This window comes from Cavia porcellus, unplaced genomic scaffold (genome assembly GCF_034190915.1).
Source record: "Cavia porcellus strain 051 isolate PalLab524CR breed Dunkin Hartley unplaced genomic scaffold, mCavPor4.1 scaffold_19, whole genome shotgun sequence".
Taxonomy (NCBI): domain Eukaryota; kingdom Metazoa; phylum Chordata; class Mammalia; order Rodentia; family Caviidae; genus Cavia; species Cavia porcellus.
The window spans coordinates 11624943-11641256 of NW_026947502.1; the positions used below are offsets into that span (position 1 = coordinate 11624943).

The following is a 16314-nucleotide window of genomic DNA, read 5'->3' on the forward strand; positions in this document are numbered from 1 at the left end:
AATCATCAGAAATAGTAAGGAATTATAAGCCATGAGAAGAAAACAAATTCATGAGTTCTTTTCTATAAGAAGTAGATAGGTAACTAAATACATCAGAATACAGTAATCACAGAAGTGTGCCAAAGGCTGATGGGTGAGTTGTAGAAGGTAAAGAGTATCAAGGAATGTTAAATCCCTAGGAAAATTTTGATGAAGAACAGGATATTTCCATCATTTTTTTTCAATTACTATTTACAAGGGGACAATATAAATAATACAGATGGATATCACAGGCTTCCAGGTATGATACACCTCAAAGTATCCAGTTTTCTTGCCAAAAGTATGCAAACTAATTGCAATCATTAAACCAGGGGTGAAAACCTCTTAAGAAGGCATGTACACGGGAGGAGCAAGATGGCAGATAGATAACAACTGGCTACAGAAGCTCGCTGAGATAGTAAACTTAGAATTCAACATAATACAGAGTGGGGAGCCCCAAACAGAGGGAGATAAATTCTCTCATCCCAAAAAGAAATTAAGGTGACTTGCTGACCATCCAAGGTCCTGCATGGTCCTGCCACAGCTTTTTGAGGTCGCTCCGCAGCTTGCCGAGATCCCACTGTGGATTGCCAAGGTCCGATGCAACTTGCTGAACTGTCTGAGGTCCCGCTGCTTCAACATTGAATTCAGGGGCCGGTGAGCCAAAGGGAGAGCTGAGTTGACAGGGTGCCTACATTGACCTGTGGGGAGTGATGGGAGTGGAGCCATTCCACAAATAGGGGGGCTCCAGCAGATGATGCTCTGAGACCAGGCAGTACTGGCAAGTACAGCAGGCAACAGGGACTTCAGTCAATTGCTCCCTTCCCGAATGGAACTGGTGGAGTGAGCTAGGACTGGGTCACATAACCTGGCTGAGACCCAATAGGTATCTGAAATAAGTCCCTACAATGATGGCGCACACTAACCACATTAACCCAGTGAAATCTCAGAAGTTTGACTGACAGTGCAGACCACAGCAGCTTGACTGACCTGGAGGGGAGAGAGTGCAAAGAAATGCAGTGCATGTCACAGCAATTTGACTGATCCCCATGCTGCTGGACTCCAGCTGCCACCTGTAGTGCCTCCAGACCGCAGGTGAGACCTGTCGCCTGGGCCCAGGAGTGACAGGGCACCCACCAGCTGCCCCACCCCTGACCCCACCACAACTGCCCACACAGAGGGGAGGTGATGCAAAGTGATACAGTGCAGGCCACAGCACTTGACTGATCCAGAGGGGAGGGGCCAGATACTCTGTCCCTGTCTGAATTCACTAGCACACTGGCTGTGGGAAGGGTCATCTAGCCATTGTGCTTCAGAAGAATTGAGACCAACAAAGAAAGAAACTGGGGACTCCTGGAAGAAGCAAAACAGATGGGAAGAGGAAGCAACAACAGAAAGTCCCCAGGTCTCAACCCTGAGAACATTCACCCAAGACAGGTAAATACAAAGGAGAATGAGAACAGCAAACATGTAATATCAGACACAGCACCAGTGGACATAAAGAGATATATTCAGGACCTCATAGTCAAGTTCAAAAGTGAAAAAGTTAGCCAAATAAAGCAAGATATAAGAAAATTAATTAAAGAGACACTAAGCATCCCTCAAGCAGACACAGATGGAAGAAAGGAGGAACTCAAACAAAGGAGAGAACCATTTGATTAAGAATATAAAAAATATAGAATACATGAAGCAGATACAAAGAGATCACCAGGAAATTAAAAATTCTATGGAAAGATGGCAAATCTGCTTGAAAGAAACTAAGGATAGATTATCCAAACTGGAGGACAATTTTGCAATGTGGGAGTATGAAAGGGAAAACTTTTAAAAAATAACAAGGAAATAAGCAGTAGCAATACAAAGGCTAGAAGATGATAAAAGGATCTATAACTTAAGAATAAAGAATGTGAATGAAGAAGCTGGGGTACAAACAAAAGAACTACAAAGGCTATCCACAGAAACAAGGAAAACTTCCCAAACGTAGGAAAAGGAAATGATATTCTGATATATGAGGCATACAGAATTCCAGCCACCTACAACCAAAACAGAGCTACACCCAGGCATATAATAATCAAGATCCTAAAATTCAATATAAGAACAAAATATTAAAAGCTGTTAGAGACAAGAAACAGATAACCTATCGAGGAATGCTGTCTTAGTGATTTTTTACTCATTGCTGAAACAAAATACCTGAAGCCCAAGTTGGAAAAGGAAAGGTTTATTTCTTACAGTTTTTGGAGGTTTCAATCCACATTCAGGTGGCTCCCTCTAATATAGAAAGGATAGAAATACATGTTAAGACTCATGCATGTGTAGAATCTGTAAACAGTTTATGAAAACAGATCTTATGACACATGATGAAATGAACAGATACTTTGAAGAAAAAGAGACTTTAAAGTACCCAGTGCTGATCCTGGAGTGTCATAATGTGAAACCCAGCAATAGTATTATTCTTTGTTCAGAGTGATATTAGCCTGCTTGGGTTTATTCAATGTCAACATAATTGAAGATATGGATAACTGCATGTATGTTTAAGTGTATAGGATTGATAACCATATTTCTAAGTTTTGTTGGATGGTTGAACAGAACTGGTTGCAATCTCACTGTTTTCATCCCCACTTTATATGCTCCACTTTAGTATCTTGAATAACTATTTGTAAGAAGACAATCTGTAATCTTCAACTAGTGATTTCTTACTGTTTATTTTTTTCTTTGAAATTATGTATTATTTCTACCCATTTTCTGTTTTGTTTAATGTTTCTTTAAATAAAAATTTTAAAAATGACACTACAGTACCCAGTGCTGATCCTGGAGTGTCATGATGTGAAATCCAGCAATACTATTATTCTTTGTTCAGAATTATTTTAGCCTGCTTTAGTTTGTTTAATCTAAACATAAATGAAGATATGGATAACTGCATGTATGTTTAAGTGTATAGAATTTATAACCATATTACTAAGTTTTTATTGAATAGTTGAACAGAACTGTTTGCAGTCTCACTGTTCGAATTTCCACTTTATATGTTCCACTTTTGTATCTTGAACAACTATTTGTAAGAAGACAGTATGTAAACATCAATTAGTGATTTCTTGATGTTTGTTTTTTCTTTGAATGTATGTATTATTTCTACCCACTTTGTTTTGTTTAGTCTTCCTTTAAATAAAATTTTTTAAAAAGTTGGCTACAGAACCATGAAACTAAATTGAATACCTTCCCTTGGGTGGGATTCTGTACAGCTGATAGGAATGAAATTTCTGTCAAGGAAATTGGATTAAGTGACCACATTGCAACAGGAATTATGAAGTACATCAAAGTTTACTTCCCTAATGTTGATAAATATACTATGTTTCTGTAAGAATTACAATGAAGTGTTTAAGGACAGGGAGAGAGGGAGGGAGGAAGGGGACATGGGAGAAGAATAAGAGAAAAGTATATAAATGATAAGGCAAACAGGCTAAGGTGTTACCAGTAGATGAATTTGAGTAAGGGATACTAAATATAATTCTGACATTAACTACCCAAAAGTGGGTCAAATTTCATATTTTAAGGGCATAGTCTTTGGCAAGCTCACCATCACTTCAAAGGCCAGTGATAAGTTCTGAGTGCCTAGACCAACCACACTTCTGGCCAACTGGTTATAAATCCAAGGTTCCTATTATTTCTTCCAGTTTGATAGCATTTCAGACAATTTAGGAAACTTAGGAAACTACTACACATGCAATACTTTTATTGTAATTGATACCGTGAGGACCAGCTGAATGAAGAGATATACAGGGAAGTCTGGGAGGGCACCAGATGTGAAGCTTCCATGTCCCCAGGAAGCATCAGCCTACTGGTACACTAATGTTTGGTCAGTAATCAGAACGGCTCTCCCAAGCCTTGGTGTCCAGATTTTTTACTGGAGTTCCACTACAGAGATATGGCTGTTTCAGTCATAGACTACACTATTGAACTCAAATTTCCAGCCTGAAGATCAAGCTATTATTATTTAGCTTAAAGTTTCAGCTATCTGATTACATGTAGGTTTTACAGGCAAAGCCACTCCTCGCCTTGAACTATCTCATTTGCATAAACTCAAGTATAGTCCAAGAGACGCACCATGAATAGCAAAGACATGCCATCACTTAGAAGATTCCAGGCTGGCTGTGGTGGTGCAGGTCTATCACCCCAGCACTCGCATGGCTAAGGCAGGAGGATTGCTATAAGTCTGAGGCCAGTCTGGGCTACATAGCAAGATTCTGTCTCAAAAACTAAAAAAAAAAATTTAAAAAAAAAGAAAAGCAAAAAGGATTCCAACACTGTTATGACATAAAGGGTCCCTGAAAGTCTGTGTTTGGAAGTTCAGCTTTTGGAAGATGACTGAGTGGATCAGGAGGGCTCTGACTTCATCAGTTGAATAACCCCCTGATGATTTGCTTTGCTTTTTTGGAAGATGATAGAAATACCAAAGACCTGGCCTTACTGAAGGGAGTGGATGATGGACCATTACCTTCCTGATTATATATTGTCTCCAGTCCCTCCCTCTCTGTCTGTTTCCCTCTCTCTATTTCCTGGCTGCCGTGAGGAGTTTTCCTCCACCACATCCAGCTGCCGGGATGTTCTTTCTTCCCAAAGGCCCTCAGCAATGAAATCTGCTGACCATAAACTGAACTCATGTAAACCATGAGTCCACATAAACTTTTCTTTCTTTCTGTTAAGTATTTTGCACAGAGATGGAAAGTTAATGTAAAGCATTTAGGGTTTACCTCCCATGAACTAGGAAAAAGACCAACCCAATTCCATAGTATTGGTACTATTTATTTTATCTTGCATTATTTATTTTGCAAATTTTCTACAAATTTTTCAAAAACATGTTAAAAATGTCCGTCTTCCTCCTTTCAGTACACTTATAAAACTTTACAAGGAATCAAAAAAAATTTCCATGAGATATGTTGTTTATACATTAGATCAATGTCTAAGCAAGAATGATCAAAATTAAGAGAATTTTTAAAAAGTTTGGGGGGGGGTAAAGCAACCCCAGATATCAACTCCATTTCTGTACATACACAATGGCTAGAAAATTGTTTAAGAATTCCATTTACAATAGCACAGATATATACAGTGTTTTAATGAAGTACCAAAAACAAATTTTTTAAAGTTTGAGTCACTGAAGACTAAAGAAATATATACTATGAACATTATATGTTTTATTATGAAGATATCATCTCTCCTCCAAATTATCCTAACAGTGTTGTTAATGTTGTAGTTGTTATGTTTGCTTTTTAAGAGTTGCTGTGTTTCTGTGTATATGTGTGTGTGAGTGCATGTGTGTGTATATATAATAGAACAAGGTGATTCTTAAATTTATACAAAGCAGCAAAGAACCAAGAATTATCATCCCCTAAAAACACTAAAGGGGCTTGCTTTCCCAAAAGTCAGGACTGAGTATGAAGCCATAGCGATACGTGCAGTGTGTAATTTGGTACAGGGCTAAACAGAGCAAATGTTAGTAATTACTGTGTCAAGTAGATGATCTTGCCAGCAAACAAAGGAAAGCTGCCCCTCAAATGGCTTAAACAATAATAGGAAATCTAAATGTGGAGCTATTTTCAGGCTTGATTAATTTTGTGTCTCCACAGTGTCATCGAGGAAACTGATTTGTCCCTCTACCTGCCATTCTCAGTTTGGTGGCTCTGAGAACTCAGGGTGGTCTCCTTTATAAGCACAAGGTGGCTGCCTGCTATATCATTTCTCCTCTTTCACAGTAATGGCAAAGGCAGCTAGGATAAATACCTGCAATCTCTTCCTCAGAAATTGGCCAACCTTCCTAAAAATCCCAAGACAATTTTCTCCTTACTTCTGTATGACCAAGACTGGCAAGCCACCCAACTGCTAAACAAAACTCACTCCTTCCAAAATCACACTGTGGCAAAGGGGTTGAAGTCAGCATAAACTGCCTTCAATAACTGCTCTAGGTAGAATGAATGCTGGGTGTTTCCATAAACAGATAATCATGTTAATAGTTAATACTGGTGAGAAAAACTTTGATGTTATTCTTGACACATTTGGCTGTTTTCTCAAAATTAAAAATAAACACATCAGACTGCAGCCCTTCCAGGGGAAGAACCAGCAGTGTCTCCTGAGATCTGTGCCATGCTGGAACTTAGCACTCCGGGAAGCCAAGCAAGCACGTCCCCTCCCTGGTAAGCGGCGGCAGTGTGGCCCACTGCAGCCCTTCCATGGGAACCAGCAGTGTCTCCTGAGATCCACATCATGTTGGAACTGAGGATGCTGTGAAAGCAAATGACCTTCCTGCCTCCCTGCTTAGCAATAGTGAACCTACTGCTACATGGCCTAGAGTTAAATATCCCACTTCCCCCATCCTCCTTCTCCCCCACCCCCACCATTAGCAAATGGAAACCAGAAATCTGAGCATCTTTTGGGAGGTTGACCATAGCAAATAAGGGGGACTTCCTTCTACCATTTCTTTGAAGGAAAATATTTTTATTACTGTTTTGCTCTTTTCTGATTAATGGTACTGCTTTATTCAACATTCTGTTTTGATAAGTTCTATAATGTTCTATATTTCATCTCATTTTGATATACATGATTGAAAGAACAACTATTATAAAGATGATAAAATATACTATGATACTTATTACTGTTATCCCGGTAATCTGCTGTGAAGTTCTGTACCAATTTCACTGTACAATCTTAGTTGGCTTTATTCTGACTTGTTCTGTTGTATATTTTCAAAATAAAAAAATAAACACATCGCACTGAGCTGTCCTATATAAATGACATTCGGGTATCCTGCTTAAAGTTTATCACATCTGATTCCCTCTCCTTGCATACACAGGAGATCCAGTGAGACACTGTCATTTGTTGATTGCCTTCTAAATGTCTGGTACTGAGCTAAACACAACACCAGATTGATCTTTCTATGATATCTCAGTACTTCCTACTCTATTAATGATGCAACAGCTTAGAGAACAAAAGAGACTTAGAAAAATCACCTGTTTAGTAAGTGGTCAATCTGCAACTTTATCTTTGTGTTTAGATGTCTGTCCGATTCTTTACCCAGACCTTATTCTTCATCCTTTTACTGGGCCAGCAAAAAAAAAAAAAAAAAAAGATCATTGCAAAGACAGTATGTACCAAGAAGAATTGTGAATATTGGCCTAGATATTTTCTTTTCCATAAACTGTTTAGGAGATGATCAACTGCAGAATTCTCAGGACCTACTCTCTACCATCATGGAGTGAGGATTTCAGCTGCTTTTTTGCAAGTAACAGTCTGTCAAAATAACTTAGGGTTTCCCAGGAAACAGCAGTTCCTGGGACCTAGATATACAAGGCATATGGTTTCCCTGAAGACTGAATTAGTGATATCAACAAGCCAAAGTAACTTAAGGTTAGACAATGAAGAGAGGAGCATCGGCATGGCAGGAAAAACTTTAAGAAAGAGATGGTTTGACCATTTGGACAGAAATACAATATCTCAGCACTGATGGTGTGGGTGTGATGGATTAGACCCTCCAAAGCTGCCTGTGATTGAAGTCAGATTGTCAAAAGCAGACAGGAGAGCAGGAGAGAGAAGCAGGAAGTTAGATGATGCCATCAACTTGCCACAGGATGTGCCGCGAAGAGTACAGGACTTGCATGAAGAGAAAAAGAAAAGGTGGTCGGGTGGTGAGATGGTGATGGATGAGGCTTTTAAACAGTCTCCAAGGTCTCCAGAGAAAAAAATCTAGGGCACATGATGTCATTACAAAGCTGAGTTTCCTAAGAGGTCATTTCATAGCCTTCCGGAGTATGTGATTCTCTGTAGTCTACATAGTCCACTGGCAAGAGGAGCCCAGCTATGAGTCTTTACCTCTCAGCAAACCTTGGGGATGCAGAAGGGGTGCTCCAGAAGATGAGGCACCCCTAGAGCTGTCCCTTAAGGATCTTCACAGCTACAGGGCACCTGGATTGCTGACCTGTGCGCCCCACTCCATGTGGGAAGGAAGGGAGGCTCTCCGGAGCCTCTATTGACAGCCCTCTAGAACTGCGAGACAGACGCTACATTAACTTCATCTCCCAATGCGCTCTGGAAGGACATCCCCAGTAAACAAGGGATCTGAAAACTTCAGGGGAAAACTACCAAGCCTAGTGTCTCCTCTCTATATTCTACAAAGTCCTGGGGGTGAAGATGTTTGAGAGACACAAGTAGTTTGGGTTTGCGGGACTAAGAAAAACATAGATTATTTACAGACAGCTTTCCCTCCAGGGTTGCAGGTGATAACTAACATTTATGGAGGCCTTTCAATATGTCAGATCTGTACAAAGCTGTTTATATCTGCCTTCCCACTTAGTTATGATAAAAACCAATTGAAATGATGCTGTTGATGTTACTGGGGTCCAGGCAAGTAAACTAAAGCACAAAGAGGTTAATAAATGGCCAGGGTCACATAGCCAGTAATTTCTAATGAGATCCAACCCCAGATTCTTGTCACTGTGTTATGGAGGGGTCCTCTAAGATTTCCTCTCTTGGAAAGGTTTTCTGCCAAGCACACAATGGAAGATTTATTTAGAATGCCCCAGTCACAGACAGCAACCTTAAGACTGACAAGTCACAGCTGCTTTGCAGATTACTCTGTCCTCTGTTAAAATGAAGAGAATAGTAAATACTGACCTCCTGTGGCTCAGGCAGGCTTTGTGAGTTTTAAGCATTTAATATCCGAAAATCACCTCTTATGGTTATGTTAGGAACTTTACTGTGACCCTCATGTGGGCATCATCTTTTTCTCTTTTGTTCACCCAGGGCTAATGAAGGAGTGGGGGCCAATCTGAGGATGTCATTGAGACCCTGCCCCGTGTGAGCTTAGCATCAGAGAGGAAAAAGGGGCGACAGCCAGATGAGGAGAAAGGTGGTACGGCAGAGACTGAGAAAATGCTGAGCAAACAGGGCACACACATAAATGACCGTTATCTTTTATATGAATGATGGAAATAGTCTGTATGCCAGACAATCACTGTTTGCTCTTATCAGACTGAAAAACAATTATTTTTTTTAAATCTTGCCTGTAAAAATAACTCTGTTAAATTTCATGTTTGATTGGAATCTATCTCCATAGCTTTGGGTTTTTCCAACAGCCTCTTCCTTATAATAAAAATTAAAATTATCCAAAATGAGCCAACTATGCCATGCTATGATTTGCTTCATTTCCTTTTGGGATGTAGGCAGAAGATAAGTAATTATTATTCCAAGAATGGAAGGGAGTATTGTGTCACCTGGGAAACTGCTGAAAAACATGTGGTCCTTTCTCAAGCAGGATTTTTTCAGAAACAGTTACCACTCTGGGAAACAAAGCTTGAGAAGAAAATAAATTGTTTTCAATGCTTCTTAAATTTATAAATACATTCTATATGTAAATTACTTAAAATGTTTATAATACAGCGAGAACTAACATAAACATGACAATAACATCCAGATGGCAGGTGCACAGCTCTTTTTCTGTACATTTGAAATATATCATAATTTTGAAAATGAACGCAAATTGCTGAGAGAGCTGATCAGCTGATATGAGAGTTAAGAGGCCTGGACACCATAAATGGGCCCTGATTTCCATCATATAAATAGCGTTTTTATTTGAAGTTGGGCTAGATGAAGGCAATGAGTAAAACATTTCATCTCCAAGTTTATTGGCTAATTCACTTGTGGAGCTCCACTGAATTCCTGACATTTTGTAGGCCCTAAGGACAAAGAGGGACCTGCTTCCTTGCATTCCTAATCTAATGAAAAGACAAAATGCAAATGAGTAAATAATTACATATTGTGGCAAAGGCTCTAGGGCAGGGGGAAACAAAAACAAATTGTGTAGATAGAAAACAGTGCCAAGAAGGCTGTCTATCCCCAGCAGGGTGATTACAGATGGCTTCCAAAGAAGACGTGGTGTTTGGCTAAGAACTGGTGCACATCACTGAGGAAAGAAAGGAGCTCCAGATAAGGTCCAAGAAATAGGCAGGGGCCTGACCACGTAGGACCCTGGACATACAACATGGAGGTGGCATTTTATCCACAAGTGAACCATCTTAGTGCAAGGGGATGACACATTCCAAATAAAGTTCGAAAAAAGGCACCCTGGCTCCTGTATGTAGCACTGTCTTAGAAAGTGATCAGAGTAAAAGCAAGGATATGCTTGAAAATAGGGATTCGCTCCTCAGCCTGCAAGCCTCATCCGGGGTGCTGACTGCCTTTGTACAATGTAGTTTTATTGTGACCCTCTGCTGTCATTTGCTGATATAGTGTAACTACTCTCACACACAGCAGCGGGCTTTATTATAGAAGGCTAACAACTGCTAACAATGGACCAATTAGTGATGGTACTTCAACTTCATGATGGAGTAAGTGATGCCCCATTCAGTAAAAACCGCACGGAAACTTGGAAGTTTAGTCTTTTTCCTGGGCCAGTGATATGCAGTCTAAAACTCTTACGCTACAGAGCAGCGACCTCTTTTAGTCAACTGTGTGATCAGGAGAAAAAAGAACTGATGTTCCACAGGCTATTGGGTCCCTAAGTTGTGATATTCCATACACAGATACAAGGTAGGTATATTAATATAAAAATTCAAATAGAATTTTAAACTAATGATGGGTTTATCAGGATATAAGTCAAGAATGCCTGAAGTTGTAACAGGGATTATCTGGTAAATCCAGAAACATTCGTTATGTGACCTTTTTCAAAAAAGTGTACCAAACTCTGAGTTTAAAAAGCTGTAACAGTAGCCAGAGTACTATTTAATAGTGGCTAATCAGCATTTATCAAACCAAAATTATTGAACACTTACAGTGTTCTTGGGAGAAAACCAGGTTCCTATAATTTACCTGATAAATACTACAGAAGACCAAATTTCATGCTCCAGAATTCTCAGTCCTGCAACATCCTTTCCCTCACACATCCTCCAAAATCTTACTCTTCCAATGCCTCAACCATTGCCTTCCAACCCTTAAATCTGTGTGAAGTCTTATCCTCTTCATAAAGTTTTCTGGGAGTTTTACCAAGCTCTATAGACTTGAAATTCAGTCATAAATATCTACTATGTGTAAATATCTACTGTGATTGACAGGGTTTATATCAAGATGTCCTCCCAAAGTCTCATGTGGTCACAGGTGGGTCTGGAGATGTGGCTGGGTTAAGGGGCCAGTACAGCTGGTTTGCTGTTGGGATGTGGGGTCTGGAAGAGGTGGGCTACTGACAGGAGCTGCCTTCCTTCTTGGTTCCTCCCTGAGTTCTTTCTGCTTCCCTGTATACCATGAGCAGCTCTCCTCTGCCATGCCGCTCTTCCAGGCCATCTTGACTTTGGAGTCAGCTGACTATGGATAGAAACGTCCACAAACTGTGATCCAAAACAAACTGAGATGTTTTACTCCATAAAAAACAACTTTCCAGGGTGGGATTTAGCTCAGTGGCTCAAGCACCTGCCTTATAAGGCACAAGGTCATGAAAAATAAAACAAAAACCAATCTTCCCAACACCATCCCTTATCTCTGAGGTAGCACTCAAGGCTACACAGTGAGAGAATATTATTGTAAGAGGATTCGTTTGGTAATGAAATAAGACCCTAATAGAGTCTTCCCAGGGCTAGGGGGAGGGTCTTCCCAGAACCAATCAGGAAGACTTTACTGTGATGGAAGGATGTTGAGGCTTTACTGTGATGGAACTACATGGTGATCCATGCAGGTTGGCTGACACCCTGCCATGTGAACTCATGCAGAGTCACATTCTCAACAAGGAGAGAGGCACTGAAGAGTCAAATCAAGAGTGAGGAGCCTTTCCTGAGCCCACCTTCTCACTACCTCCATCCTTCCTCATTGCGGATGCCAATGAAATCACTGTTTCCACTGACTGAATTTCTGTCATTTAAAACAGAAGGAGTTCTGTCCATCATCAATGGGTCCAGTAACCCTGCCCAGAACAGACCCAACTGGGCCATTTGAGATCTGCACTCTTAGAGTGGTGCCAGTATGGTGGATCATGTTAGGTCACCCCAAAATGTGAAGGATTGTTGAGCCCAAGACAAGAAACAGCAGATGCAGGGAAGCATTCTGCCCATTCTGTTTGCCTAGAAGTAAAATATTCACAGAGGCAAAAGGTGTCCTGCCTCTCTCTCTCCAACTGCAAAAACATCTCATTGCCAGGCTTATACAGTCCTATCATTGTTTTCCTCCAACATACAGCTCCAAGAGATTCAAAGCAATTTCCTTGATCTTGTCACTTTTCTTAAAATGGACAGTGCTTCCTCAGTTTATGAACTTAATTCTTGCCACAATTCTGGTTGCAAACCAAACTGAATGAGAACAAAATCAAATTTCCCCACAAGGTCAACACTGAAGCTAATCATTAAATTTGCTTCTGTTTTTACCCAATTCAGTTTGCAGCCAGAATCAAGGAGAGAATTAAGTTCATGAACCAAGATGTCACTTCTATTCTTTTAAGGATGCTATAAAAACTCAAATTCTAACCACCTCTTTTGAGAGTTACTCATTCCCTGAGTGTCTGTCTTACAGTTAAAGTCTATATGTTAGTAAACTTCTACTAGTTTTTATTTGTTCATCTGTCTTTTGTTAGGTTTTTAGATGTCCATTTCAAATAAAATTCAGTGGGGTCCCTTCCTCCCTGTTGTAGTCAGGGAATGTAAAGAGAACAATTAAATACAGGACACAGAATTTATATTATTTTATGATACAAGAAAGTGCAGAAAATCTATCCACAACACTAAAAACCTAGAAAATCCAGCTGAGGGTTTGGATCCCACAGTAATGTCCTACATGAGCCAGCTGAAGACCTAGAGCCCATGACAATACCTCCCATGAGTCCAATTAGAGGCCGAGAGCCCGCAATAGTGACTCATGCAAGTCTATTTTAAAGATCTGCGTGGAGAAGGCCCAAAGTTCAGTGGTGAAAGCTAGAAAGTCTGTGCCAGTGAAACGAAGGATCTGTGCTAGTAGGTTGAGGGTCCTACAGTGGAGCCAAGAAGCGACATTCAAAATGAGGACCAGGACTGCCCTGAAAAGCACCAAAGCCATCCTCAACAACAATGAGGTCCCAAGCTCCTCCAACAATGAAAACAGACCAGTACATGTTGGGCAGCCAGTGGGACAAGCTTCTCCTGGAAATTAAACAGCACACATCTTCCCCTCCAGAGCCAGGAAGCAATGCTCAGTTTAAGGAGCAGAGCTCCCTCAAAGTGAACCACAGCCATTCTCAGTGACAAGGTCTCGAATGCCTCCAATGAGAATGGCCAGATTCATATCAGAGAACCTAGCATGACAATTTCCTTCAGGAGAAACAATGGCTCTAAACAACACTTAGGAGACACCACAATGCCCCACTCTTCTTTGCCACATCTTTTATGATGGCAACTTTCCTCAGGTGGAACAGCTACACTCAGCACCATGCTGATTTAATTCAGCTGGCATTAAGCTGACCACCATTTTTAATCCATAACACTCCCCTACCCAAGGGAAATGCACATTCCAGGCATACAGGGTATTGGGTACCCAGGAGTTTCATATTATATCTTGGCCATTAGAGCTGCATCTATAAACACTGGAAGAAACTGGAGAAGGGTCTCCTGTAAAACCAAGACTCCCCACTCTCTTACAGCTTGGCCCCTTATTTGCTATGTGATCTTTGAGGAGTTCCTTGACTTCCCTACCTGTAAAATGAGGAAACCTGCCTTCCTGAGCACCATGTCCTATTTTCTGGTCCCTGCACTTAGCTGACTGTCAGGTCTTCCATGAAAGCATTTTTGAGCATTCTGGGGCTATGGTGACTATTTTCCTAGAGCACTATTTGTGTTCTGGAGAAGACCACAGACAGAAGCAGGAGTGGGCTATCCTGCTATCCAGGCAGGGATGGGTTCAGGGAATAAACACACACATTTATGTGCGTCCCCAGGAAAGTGTTCTTGAAAAAGTTAGTGAGGATATATGAAGATTTACAAATGTCTTAGAGGCCAGCAGGACCTATGCAGAATTCCAAAGCTGTAAACATGTTACTTTAGAGAGAAAACTAACAGTTGCTTTTATAAGTAAAATAAAAAAAACAGCTGAAGAAACTCTCTGGCAATGGTTTCTTGTTTCCTATGCTTACCCTCATTTTTCATGAGCTTTGCCATTTGTGTTGTACTATACCTGTCAAGGTCATCACATTGTTTCTCAACTGAGGCAATATTACCATTTTATGTTGGGGTCTGTGCCTACATCTCTAATCCCACAAATGGGTGCACAGTGAAGACCTAAAGGAATGATACAAACAGCATGATCTTTGGGCTCCAGTGAGACTAACATCCTCAGCAGAGTTCATAACTCTGCTATCCAGCTGGCCAACTGACCCTGGAAAACCTGTTTTTAATCAGAACAAGCAAGGAGTTGAGTGGAACACTCAGGAAACCTGAGCAGGATCTTGGGAGGGGTTCAAGGACCCCTCAGAGCAACAGACGATGCTAATTAAAGAATATACAGAAAGTCTCCAGGTGGCCTCAGCTGTGGCCTGTCTAGCCCTCTGAGGAGTCTCCTCATTCTCATTTCAGCCGTACCTGGGCTATGCCACAGCCTTCATGTGTATTCAGCCTCAATGGCTCCAACAATTTTAGATAAATTTTGGATTTCAAAATCCACAGTACTGTAAGACATCCATGGCTCCACTAATTGCCTGTAGCACAATCTATTGCTATGACAATCAGAAAAAATAATCCTGATAATCATTACAGGGTCCAGTACTACCTCTAAATCAAAGTCCTCCTTCCAAATGGGCTAAATGAGGTCCAGAGATGAGATATGACATAACTTCTCCAAGGTCACACAAACAGAATACTGCTGAAGGATGCATCTGAAGCCACACGCTTTGACATTTCATTCTAGTGATCTTAATACAACCTTCCTTTATCTCTGATTACCCATAGATTTCAATTCTATACCCTAATGCTGTTATAAAATTAGACCCAAGTTATTAATATAAAGGCTAACATTTGCCTCTCAGTTATAAACATATTGTACTTAATAGCTTTATACTGTACTTAGCAACTTTTTCATATTTATGGGGATCTGCATTCCCACAAGCAGCTCATCACACTTGTGTTAGTGGACAAGTGTTGGCCTAACAAAATCCAGAAGCAGCATTCCTGCTTAGCTCTCCAGAAGTATAGAGGAGATTTTATGAGTGTGCCCTGAAGCCAGAAACCAAAAAGCAATAGCAACTCAGGAAGCTCCTTTGCTTATGAAATCTAGCAATGCTGACATTTGGAGCGCTGTCTGGTCAGTGTTGCCATTTTCTGTGAGTTGCTATTATTGGGGGACTTTACTAATTAGAGTGGTATGAATCTAGGTTTTTAGCAATAAGAAGGTACTATGGCTAAATCTGCTCATTTTATGTCTAATATAGCTCATTCCATTTCACCCTGAAAAAGATGCTCTTTTCAAGTTAGTATTTGCATTGCAATATCCAAAGTCACAGGCAACAAGGACACAGAAGTAGCCTATTTGGAATCTGGCTCTGACTCTATGTCACGCTTACACACCTGATCCATCAATATCAAAGAAAGGTGAGAAAGGACAGAGCCTTGAGGACTCTGTGTTCTCACGACGTTTTCAGAATAATTCGTGAAGCTCTTTAAATGCATTCGCCTCCTCCAATACGTGCCTCAGAAAAGCCCACATGATCAAAGATCAATCGGTGCTCAGTCACTTTTTCCGGCTGTTGGAACACCAACAGGTCTGGAGTTGCATTTTAATAGCAAGACTCCCCGTAATCCAGAGACTCTTTTTTTCTGAATACAGATACTGAAGACAAGACAAATGGATTGATTCAAAAATTGAAAACAGCATGAAAAGAGCAAAACTAACATCTCAAATTTGAATTAATACTTAACCAAAGGCATTTAAAGCAAATAGTACAGTTTCACAGGGCTGCCAATTTATAACCAATAACAATCAGGGGAATCTGAAAAACTAAAAATCTGTGCACATCTCAAAGGAAAAATGTGACCATAACAGAGGATTTTCTTTTTTAAAATTTGTAGCAGCCTTGTTAGGAACTAATTTCCATTTACTTCATCCAAATATCCAATGATGGGTTTTGTTGTCCAAGCTTATGTTTTAAAAAAAAATGTTTCTTCATATAGGATGGGCCACTTCAAACAAACCTTAAAGTCAGCCTCCTTTTTTTCATTCTACCAAAAATAGGCCAATTTTCTATTTTTGAGAATTTTCCAGGGGAGCCACAGAAACTCACCTGCTTTCTCTAGAAACGCTGGCAGCTAAGCACAGGGATCT

At 40.4% G+C, this 16314-nt stretch overlaps 1 protein-coding gene across 1 annotated transcript in view; it reads right to left on the reverse strand.

Moving 5' to 3' along the window:
* Positions 1-16314, reverse strand: part of LOC134471742 (uncharacterized) — a 36397-nt gene that overhangs the window by 13777 nt on the left and 6306 nt on the right. The gene's annotated exons all lie outside the window — the stretch shown is intronic.